Source organism: Saccopteryx leptura, chromosome 1, assembly GCF_036850995.1.
Source record: "Saccopteryx leptura isolate mSacLep1 chromosome 1, mSacLep1_pri_phased_curated, whole genome shotgun sequence".
NCBI lineage: Eukaryota > Metazoa > Chordata > Mammalia > Chiroptera > Emballonuridae > Saccopteryx > Saccopteryx leptura.
The window spans coordinates 11,257,098-11,267,779 of record NC_089503.1 but is presented as its reverse complement, the minus strand read 5'-3'; the positions used below and the strand labels follow the sequence as shown (position 1 = coordinate 11,267,779).

The 10,682-nt window shown below is 37.4% G+C and overlaps 1 pseudogene; it reads right to left on the bottom strand.

The window, feature by feature from the left end:
• Positions 1–7,359: 7,359 nt before the first annotated feature.
• Positions 7,360–7,464, bottom strand: LOC136390062 (U2 spliceosomal RNA; annotated as a pseudogene).
• Positions 7,465–10,682: the final 3,218 nt, after the last annotated feature.

Sequence of the window (10,682 nt, the reverse complement as noted above, 5' to 3'; positions counted from 1 at the left end):
CGCATCTCCCCTGAAAAGGCATCCAGAGACCCCGTGTGTCTGCGGTAGGTAATGCAGACTATGCAGACTATGAGGTCATTTGGCAGCAGGCACAGTGCTGCCATCCCCACCCGCCACCCGCCTTTATCCTTAGTTTCAATATTCGGTATTCAGGATTGTAAAATCGCAGTAACAGTGACTTAGATGTGATCATAAAATAGTAAAACGGGTGATTGCAACATAATGACCTTATGTTCACTGATAGAAATCCCAGTGGAACCAGAGCCAAATTCAGAAGCACACTGAGTTCGCACCCAGGATAGCAAACCTTCTTTGTTGGGAGACTCTGTCACCTAACTATGATATTTGACTTTTTGAATCAGGTGATTTATTGTTTGACTTAGTATTTATATTTGTTTCTTTTTATTTATTTTTTAAATGGTATTTACCACCAGCCTCTGTGTTGAGCATTTTCATGGCACTATGATACCCCCTTATTGTATAGATGAGGAAACTGAGACTGAGAAGTTAGCACTGTGCTGATGACCCCAGTAATAGAAAGCTTTAGAGTTGACCTGGCACCCATTAGTCTGGGCCCAAAGTCAGGCTCCTCCACACTAATCAAGAACTATAAATGGGCTAATTCTGAGGAATCCTGACTTTGGTTTTAAATTCAAAACAGAGTACAAGCTATGCTGTCAGAAGTCAGCGGGGAGTACATGGAACTTGTAGAATTATGTGGGAAGAGTCAACATCTTTAAATTTATAAGAATTTCCTTCAAGAACAAGGTGTGTGCCTCTGTTTTAGATTGCTTTTCCCATCTGTGCGTCGTTTCATGATTTTCCCTGAAAACAGTGCACATTTCTGAAGGTATAGTTGTATAGTTCAGATTGTTCCTGCTTGTACTGTGCCTGCTGCCAAATGACCTCATAGGCTGCATGATGTCATGTGATAGCACAGCTGGTTTATAGAAAAGGTATCGATGTTAGTACGTTGAGCATGTGTTTGGCTAGTGCTGTGAATTCTATCAGTTTCAGTATATTTATTATCTTACAATGTTAATTCATTTAATATATTTTTTCCTTGTTTGAAGAGAATATTTTTTACATTATCCTTATTTCATTAGTAGACTTATTATTTTCTTTAAAGTGGTTTAGGTTCACAGAGAAATTGAACAGAAAGTGCAGAGTTTCCACATACGTCCTACTCACAAACCACCTAAACCCCCACCAGCCTGGGACGTGTGTTACAGTCGATGAACCTATCCTGTACTGACACATTATTATTAGCTAAGGCCCATAATGTTCAATAGGGTTCACACTTGTGTTGTAGAATTGTGTCTGTGCAACCCACATAATTTGTTAACCAGCAGCACCCCAGTGAATTCAATATAATGTGGCTGTTTTAAACTGCATTTTTAAAACACGTAGGCATGTGCAGTGTGCAGCAATTCTTCAATCCTGGTTTACTCTCTGTTCAATTTCTCTTACTTCTTTGGTCTTTACTCAAATGTCTGTTCTTAGTGGGTAGAGTATCAGTGTTTGGGTCTTCCCATGTCTTTTAATGTCTGGCTCAGTAGAAGTCAGATGGAACATGTATTTGCTTCCATCTTAACTCCTTTTCAACATCACATGCCATGTAGTCTTCAGAAAATTCCACTGTCTTGTGAGAGCATTGAGAGTGACCTGGGAAAATCAACCTCCACATTATGATTAATGTAGTTTTGTCCGAGACTCCCTGAATCATAGTGTTCCATCACCAGTCCCAAAAATTGCTGTGGAATGTCTTTGTTTGTGTGTAGTAAAATTTCTCCTCTGTGTACCAATTAGATGAAGGCCACAAGGAGACTTGCCTTCATAACCTAAATAGGAGATTTCAGAAACAAGGGTCTATTCAGCTAAAAACAACTATATCAACATTGTTATCTCAACAAATGTATGTAGTACAATCTGATAAACTTTCTTAGTAAAACTTCTAAGTAAGAGCCTGGGATGGTTTGCTCAGTGGTAGAGCATCAGCCTGTCATGTGGAAATCCCAGGTTTGATTTCCAGCCAGGGCACAGAGGAGAAGCTTCCATCTGCTTCTCTACCCCTCCATCTTTCCTTCTCTTTCTCCCTCTTACACTCCTGAAGCCATGGCTTGAATGCTTACAGCAAGTTGACTCTGGTAGTTGAGGATGGCTCCATGGCCTGCCTCAGGCACTAACATTGCTTGGTTGCAGAGCAGTGGAGCAGCAGCCCCAAATGAACAGAGCATTGCCTGGTATGGGGTTTGCCAGTTGGATCCCGGTTTGGGTGCATGCAGGAGCCTGTCTGTTTGCCTCCCCACCTCCCACTTAATATAAACAATTCTAAGTAAAGATAGAAGAAAACTTTTAGAACCAAGAAAATCAATTTTCAAAGTCAACTGCAAACATCACTCTAAAACAGTAAGTGCTAAAGCTAATTATATTAAAATATAGGGAAAATGCCTGTTTATATCCATTATTTATTATTTGTCAGTATGGATTTGTGAGTTGTAAGTGTCACACTAAAATAACAAAATGAAAGAATCTTAACTATTTCCAAAGATATGATGAAAAAACTTTCATTTGCAGACAATATGACTCTTTCATCTGGAGACATGAGATATACTCACAGAGCACCACTCAGAGAAATAAAATAATAGGATGAGATGCATGGAAGTGGCTGGATATATGCTAAATATATATATAAGAATACAACAGCTTGGGCATGCTACAAACAACAGTGAGAATTAAAAATGGATTAAAGATGTCTCATTTATAAGTGTGACAAATTATAAAACATAAAAACAAATGTAATAAGTGAGGTAGTATATACTGTGTTTCTGGAAGGCAAGTTACAAAAATATCAATATTTTCAAAATTTATACATAAAATCATTGTAGTATTTTCATCCTGAATCCCATTGGAGCTTCATCAGAGACTGGATAAAATTATTTTAAAATTCCAAGGGAACAATCTATGTTTGAAAATAGCCAAGATATTAGGAAGAACAATGAATAGATACTTGCCATATCAGATAAAAAATTACTAAAAAAAATAATTCTTCTTGATCCAGATGAGTTAGAGTAGAAATGGACAACAGCCTGACCAGGCAGTAGCACAATGGATAGAATATTGTCCTAAGATGATGAGGACCCAAGTTCAAAACCCCGAGGGTGCATGCTTGAGCATGGGCTCATAAACATGACCCCATGGTCGCTGGTTTGAGCTTGAAGGTCACTGGATTGAACCCCAAATCTTCTGGCTTATAACCAATGTCACTGGTTTGAGCAAGGGGTCACTGAATCAGCTGGAGTCTCCCAGTCAAACGTAAGAGAAAACAATCAATGAACAACTAAGATGCTACAACTATGAGTTGATGCTTCTAATCTCTCTCCCTTCCTGACTGTCTGTCTGTCTTTCTCACTAAAGAAGAAAAAAAAAGATAACCATACTAAGGACCATTAGAGAGCTCTAAAATGGATATATATATATATATATATATATATATATATATATATATACACACACACATATACACATATACATATATACATATATATATATGACTTAAATTATAGCATCAACTTTACAATTCAGTCATTAAAGGATTATTTATGTTTTGGTCAGATATTGCCAATAACCATTAGGAAAATAAAAAAAGACTTCTACTTCTTACAATATACCAAATTTAAATTGGCTTCAAGATTAATATGTATGAAGTCAGGACTTTCAGTATAATAGTTGGGGTGGAAGCCAGATTGCATGTGGACGAGAGGTGAAAGGAAGGGGACTCGTGGGACCAGTAACTGGGATGCTGTGAGGTAAACACTCCAGGGGCTTGGGAAGCGGCCTGGCTGAGACCCTGCGGACCCATGTGGCACACCCTGGTTTCATCCACAGAGGCCTGGATTTCTTTCTCAGCCTCATGGAGGCCATTTTCCTGACCAAAAAAAAACACAAACAAACCAAAAAACCAATATCAGGTAAACGATAACTTACAGCATGAAAAATATGACTTAATTACTATAATAAATAGAGATCAACCAATGAATATATAACCTATATTGGTCAGCACCTGTGTATTAGACAGTGCTGGGCAAGAAATATTCCTGTAAGGCCCTGGCCAGATAGCTCCTTTGTTTAGAGCAGTGGTAGTCAACCTGGTCCCTACCGCCCACTAGTGGGCATTCCAGCTTTCATGGTGGGCAGTAGCGGAGCAACTAAAATATAAATAAAAAGCTAAATTTAACTATAGTAAGTTGTTTTATAAAGATTTATTCTGCCAAACTTAGCAAAAATCTGACATAAAGTACTTGATAAGTAATTATTATTATATGCTTTAACTTGCTGTAACTCTGCTTTATAAACTTTATAAAGTAAAGTTACTTACCTACTTTATAAATCACCATTACTATGGAACCAGTGGGCAGTTAGAAAATTTTACTACTAACAGAGATACAAAAGTGGGTGTTAGGTATAAAAATGTTGACTACCCCTGGTTTAGAACATTGTCCTGAATCAAAAAGTTGACAAGTCTATCCCCACTCAGCACACATACAGGAACAGATAGATGTCCTGTCTCTCCTGCTCCCATCCTCCCTCTCTAAAATAAAATAAAAAAATTTAAATACAAGAGAAATATTCCTGTGAGATCTTATGTCACATGTCTTACACCAAAGAACAGTAAGTAGGTCATAAATGATAGTAATTTGGAGAAGATGCTAAGGCTATGTGTCTGTACACCTAGATAGTTAGTGATTACGGAGGACTGATATCAGCATGGAACAAAAGGCTTTAATTGTCACCTTCACTACCAAAGCCTGTTTAAGAAGAAAGGACTTTCTGGTGAACAAGGAATCAAGGTAAGAACAGTAAATAACCTTGAGGATCCTGTAGTGAGAATTAGCTGGTCCGTTTCCTGGGCCATCTCACAAGCCCTGAGGCCTTTTGACCTCTTTTTCCAGGGTGTTCCTCCAGAATACACAGGCTTTCTTCAGCCTGTCCTGGGAGCCACAGTGTGAAACCTTTGTGCCCTAGGGTCAACACTTAGAAAATCTGCTTATTTTCATGGTTGTAAATGCCAACTGTGTATACACAGGACTCAAACTTTCCTGTTGGGGAGGTCATTAGTGGCACTGTGACTTGCTGTCCTCAAGTTTCTTACTCACATGAGGGGCTGACATACAAGGAGGAGCATGTGCCTCAAGCAGGGACCAGCGCACCTACTGACTGTGGGCGGGTCAGGAGGAGCTGTGAGGACGGGGCCTCACTGCTAGAGGCAGTTCTTCCTCGGGATTCTTTATGGAACTTCCTCCCCGTAGAACACATGCACTGTAACAGAGCCTCCCTGGGTCTGCTGACCTCGATCCCGCTACAAAGGGCTTAGCTCCTGAGCTCAGTGTCTTCTACTACTGGGGAAGGAAGTCACTGGGCACCCCCTGGATATTTCATGGGCCCAGGACAGTGTCATGTCTGCAAAGCCCCAAGCTCCTTCGAATGCAGCCTGCAAGATCACTGTGACTTTGAGAGGGTTTTAAGCCACTTTTGGGTCTTATTTTTGTAATCTATTCAGTAGTGAAATTGCCACTGAACTTGGGTCTGAACTTTCCAGAGCTCTGGGAAGAGGTAGGATCATGGCTGTAATTTGATGAGTAAGACTTCGCATATCTGCTGGATGATTTGTCTCACAAGCTGAGGTTCTCAGATTTTGTTTTTTTAACTAGAATGCCCTAAAGAGACCTCACACTGGAGCAAAAGCAGCAACACGTCAATAGTGGGTGGTCTGGGTAATGTGCACAGGCCTTTTTCTAATAGAGATCATTGCAACATCTCTGTCACTTTGATGTTATTTTCAAGTTTGAAGTTAAAAATTATTTCCTGAGGCAAAATGTATTGTGATGAACATGTTCCTGGCCTTTCTGGGAAGAAGGGTCAGCCATGTGGGGAGAGCACATGATACAGTGGGTCACAGGAGTGCCCCCGATGGGGGATGGTGCAGGAGTTCATGTGCACTTGAAAGAAGGGTCCTCCACCTCCAGGTCGTGTCTGCAATGGCTCCTGGACTGAATACCAGCATTATGAAATGTTCAGGTTAGGCAGTGCACACAATGAGAATCTAATATGGAATTTATGCAAAAATGAAGCATTCCTAATCTTTTTCCATTATTATTATTACTTTTTATCTATATACTACACAGAGTACAATTAAGTCATGGCAAGAGCGGGAGTATGAGAGGAAGGAGACACTCTCAGCTGCCCCATGGGCTTTCTCTGTCCCGGGCTTCCCTTTGCAGCTCACAGCCCTCAGGAAGAGGTCAGAGCCCCGTCAGGAGTCCAGGGGCTGCAGGCAGGAGTCTGTGGGAGCGGGAAGGAGCGGTGCACCTGTCACACATGTTCCTGATGCCTCAGGGCCAGTAGTGGGATTCAAATAACTTAACAACCGGTTCTCTGTCCTAATGACTGAAGTATAAAAAAGGACATACTGAAAGTAGTTTATTATTTCATGCATTTAATATTTAAATAATAATAAAACAAATTCACAAAAGTAGATTATAAGAAAGTTTTAAAATAATAAAAAATATTAAATAATATCTGACAAAAAACAATAAAACTGTTATTTAAGATATTTTTGTATTGTTTCTTGATTGGCATCAATCAGCACTTGCAATTTTTTAACTTAAATGAGCATCATCAGCTGTGTGATTTGTCCTTAACCATTTTTTTACTGTACGTGTAGAATCCCATTTCTTTATCTGTGAACAGAATGAACATTATTACGGGCACTTCAAATACGCTGTTGTGCAGATGACTGTTAAAAAACAGTAAAGAATGTAAATTTGTGATTTGTACATTGGGCAGCTGCCCAGGTTCCCACCTTAGAGAGAACCCTGATTACAAGTGCCACTTTACCAAGCAGTTCACCAAACTCAACGAAAGATTAGGTATTGGTTCTACCGAACCTGTGAGAGCCGGCTGAATCCCACAACTGATCAGGGCATAAATTTCATGACTCATCAGTGCACTATGGCGAGGGAAGAGACACTAACATGGCTTATGGAGTTTGTAAGGTGACGGACATGGTGAGTTGGGCACCAGCTGAGATCTTGTAGCTTTGGGTAAATATCAAATATATTTGGTTCAGTTTATTTATTTTATTTTTTTAATTTTTAAATTTTATTTAGAAAATAAACATGGTGACATTGATCAATAAGAGTACATAGGTTTTATGTAAACATTTGTATAGCATTTGAACTGTTGATTATGTTGTATCCCCATCACCCAAAATCAAATATTTATTGTCACCTTATATTTGTCCCTCATTATACTCTTTACCCCACTCCTCCCCCCACTAACTCCCTCATATCCCCTTTTTTTTGGTAACCACTTCATTTTTATTCATGTCCATGAGTCTCAGTTTTGTTAAACTGATAAGAACAGATACTACACTTGATCTTAGCCAAAGGCCTGAGAAGAGATGATGAGTCTAGTTTTATATGCCACCTATATGTGAAATCACACAGTTGTTAGCTTTTTAGATTTACTTATATCACTCAGTATAACATTTTCAAGATACATCCATGTTGTCATAAATGTCACTGTCATCGTTTCTTATGGCTGAGCAGTATTCCATTGTATATATGTACCAGTTCTTCTTTCCTGTACCTTCTTTAAATTTTATAATTTTATTTAGACAATTAATTTTAACGGGGTGACACTGATCAACTAGAGTACATAGATTTAGAGAAAACATCTCCAGATCATTTTGACATTCGATTATGTTGTATACCAATCACCCAAAGTCAAATTGTCTTCTGTCACCTTTTATTAGATGTTCTTTGTGCCCCTCCCCTCCCCCATTACCTCCCTCTCCTCCCCTCCCCTCTCCCTGTATCCACTGTACTCTTATCTATGTCCATGAGTCTCAATATTGTGTCCCACCTATATATGGAATCATACTTTTCTTAGTTTTTTCTGATTTACTTATTTCACTCAGTATAAGGTTATCAAGATCCATCTATGTTGTCGGAAATGGCCCTATGTCATCATTTCTTATGGCTGAGTAGTATTCCATAGTATATATGTACCACCTCTTCTTTTTTCAATATTCTGATGAAGGGCTTCTTGGTTGTTTTCATGTCTTGGCCACTGTGAACAATGCTGCAATAAACATAAGGCTGCATGTATCTTTATATACCAATGTTTTTGAGTTTTGGGGGTATATACCCAGTAGAGGAATTGCTGGGTCATTTGGTAGTTCTATTCTTAATTTTTTGAGGAGCCACCATACTTTCTTCCTTAAAAGTTGAACTACTTTACATTCCCAGCAACAGTGAATGAGGGTTCCTTTTTCTCCACAGCCTCTCCAGCACTTGTTATCATTTGTCTTGTTGATACAAGCTAATCTAAGAGGTGTGAGGTGGTATCTCGTAGTTTTAATTTGCATTTCTCTAATAGCTAGTGAAGATGAGCATCTTTTCATATATCTTTTGGCCATTTGTATTTCTTCTTGGGAGAAGTGTTTGTTCATGACCTCTTCCATTTTTTTTTATTGGGTTGTTTGTTTGTTTGTTGTAAAGTTTTATGAGTTTCTTGTATATTTTGGATATTAGGCCCTTATCTGAGCTGTTGTTTGAAAATATCATCTCACCTTAGTTGGTTGTCTGTTTGTTTTGTTGTTAGTTTCCTTTGCTGTGTGAAAGTTTTTTAGTCTGATGTAGTCCATTCATTTATCTTTGCCTTCACTTCCCTTGCCTTTGGAGTCAAATTCATAAAATGCTCTTTATGGCCAAGGACTATGAGTTGAGTTTAGTATATATGTTTTCTTCTGTGTAATTTATTGTTTCAGATCTTACATTGCAGTCTTTGATCCATTTTGAATGAGTTTTGTGAAAGGAGACAAACTGTAGTCAACTTTCATTCTTTTGCATGTGGCTTTCCAGTTTTCCCAGCACCATTTACTGAAGAGGCTTTCTTTTCTCCATTGTGTGTTTTTGCCTCCTTTTTCAAAGATGATTTGACCATATATATGTGGTTTTTATTTCTGGACTCTGTATTCTGTTACATTGTTCTGAGTGTCTATTTTTCTGCCAATACCATGCTGTTTTGATTATCATGGCTCTGTAGTATAATTTGAAGTCAGTTATTGTAATGCCCCCAGCTTCATTTTTTCTTTTCCCTTTAGGATTACTTTGACTGTTCAGTGTTTTTTTTATTTTTGTTTTTATCTTCAGGAGTTTTTATGCTTCCATATAAACCTGATGATATTTTTGTTTCTTTTCTTTTAAAAATAATATTGGAATTTAATAGGAATAGCATTAAATTTGTATATTGCTTTGGGTAATATGGTCATTTTAACTATTTTTATTCTTCCTATCTAAGAATAGAAAATATTTTTCCATTTCATTGTCTCTTGTTTTTTTTGTTTTTTTTTTTACGGGGACAGAGAGAGAGAGTCAGAGAGAGGGACAGGTAGGGACAGACTGATAGTAACAAAGAGAGATGAGAAACATCAATCATCAGTTCCTTGTTGCAACACCCTAGTTGTTCACCGACCACCTTTTACTATAATGTTAGCTGATGGTTTGTTATAAATGGCTTTTATTAGGTTGAGATATTTTTCTTGTATACCTATTTTGTTGAGTATTTTAAAGATAAGATGATGTTGTATTTTATCGAATGCTTTTTCTGCATATATTGATAGGATATTATGGCTTTTGTTCTTTGTTTTGTATATTATGTTAATTGTTTTTTAGGTATGCTGAACCATCCTTGTTATTCTGGGATAAATCTCACTTGATTATGGTGAATTATTTTTTTAATGTTTATTTGACTTGCTAGTATTTTTTTTTAAGATTTTTGCATCTGTATTCATTACAGATATTTCTCTATAATTTTCTTCTTTTTTGTTGTGTTTGCCAGGTTTTGGTATGAGGGTTATGTTGGCCTTATGAAATGTGTTTGGAAGTATTGTTTCTTCTCCAATTTTTTAGAAGACTTTGAGTAGAATAAAAACCAAATCTTCTTTGAATGTTTGATAGAATTCACTAGTATAGCCGTCTGGCCCTGGACATTTTTTTTTTGAGGTTTTTGATAGTTATTTCTATTACCTCCTCACTTATGGGTCTGTTTAGGCTTTCTACTTCTTCATGATTCAGTCTAGGAAAATTGTATTGTTCTACGAACTTATCCATTTTTTCTAGATTGTTAAATTTGGTGCTTATAGTTTTTCATAGTATTCTATGATAATTCTTTTTATATCTATGATATCTGTGATGATTTCTCCTCTTTCATTTTGGATATTGTTTATATGAGTCCTTTCTCTTTTTTCCTTAGTGAGTCTTGCCAAGGGTTTGTCTATTTTGTTGATCTTTTCAAAGATCTAGCTCCTTGTTTTATTGATTTTTTCTATAGTTTTTCTTTTCTCTATTTCATTTATTTCTGCTCTGATTTTTATTATTTCCTTTTTTTCTGCTGGTTTTGGGTTGCTTTTGTTCTTCTTTTTTCTAGTTCCTTAAGATGCGATGTTAAGTTGTTTACTTGGGCTTTTTTTTTGTTTGTACATATCAGCCTGTAGTGATACAAACTTACCTCTTATTACTGCTTTTGGTGTATCCCAGAGATTCTGATATATCCTGTTGTCATTTTCATTTGTCTGTATATATCTTTTGATCTCTGCTTTTTTTTGGTTTTTGACC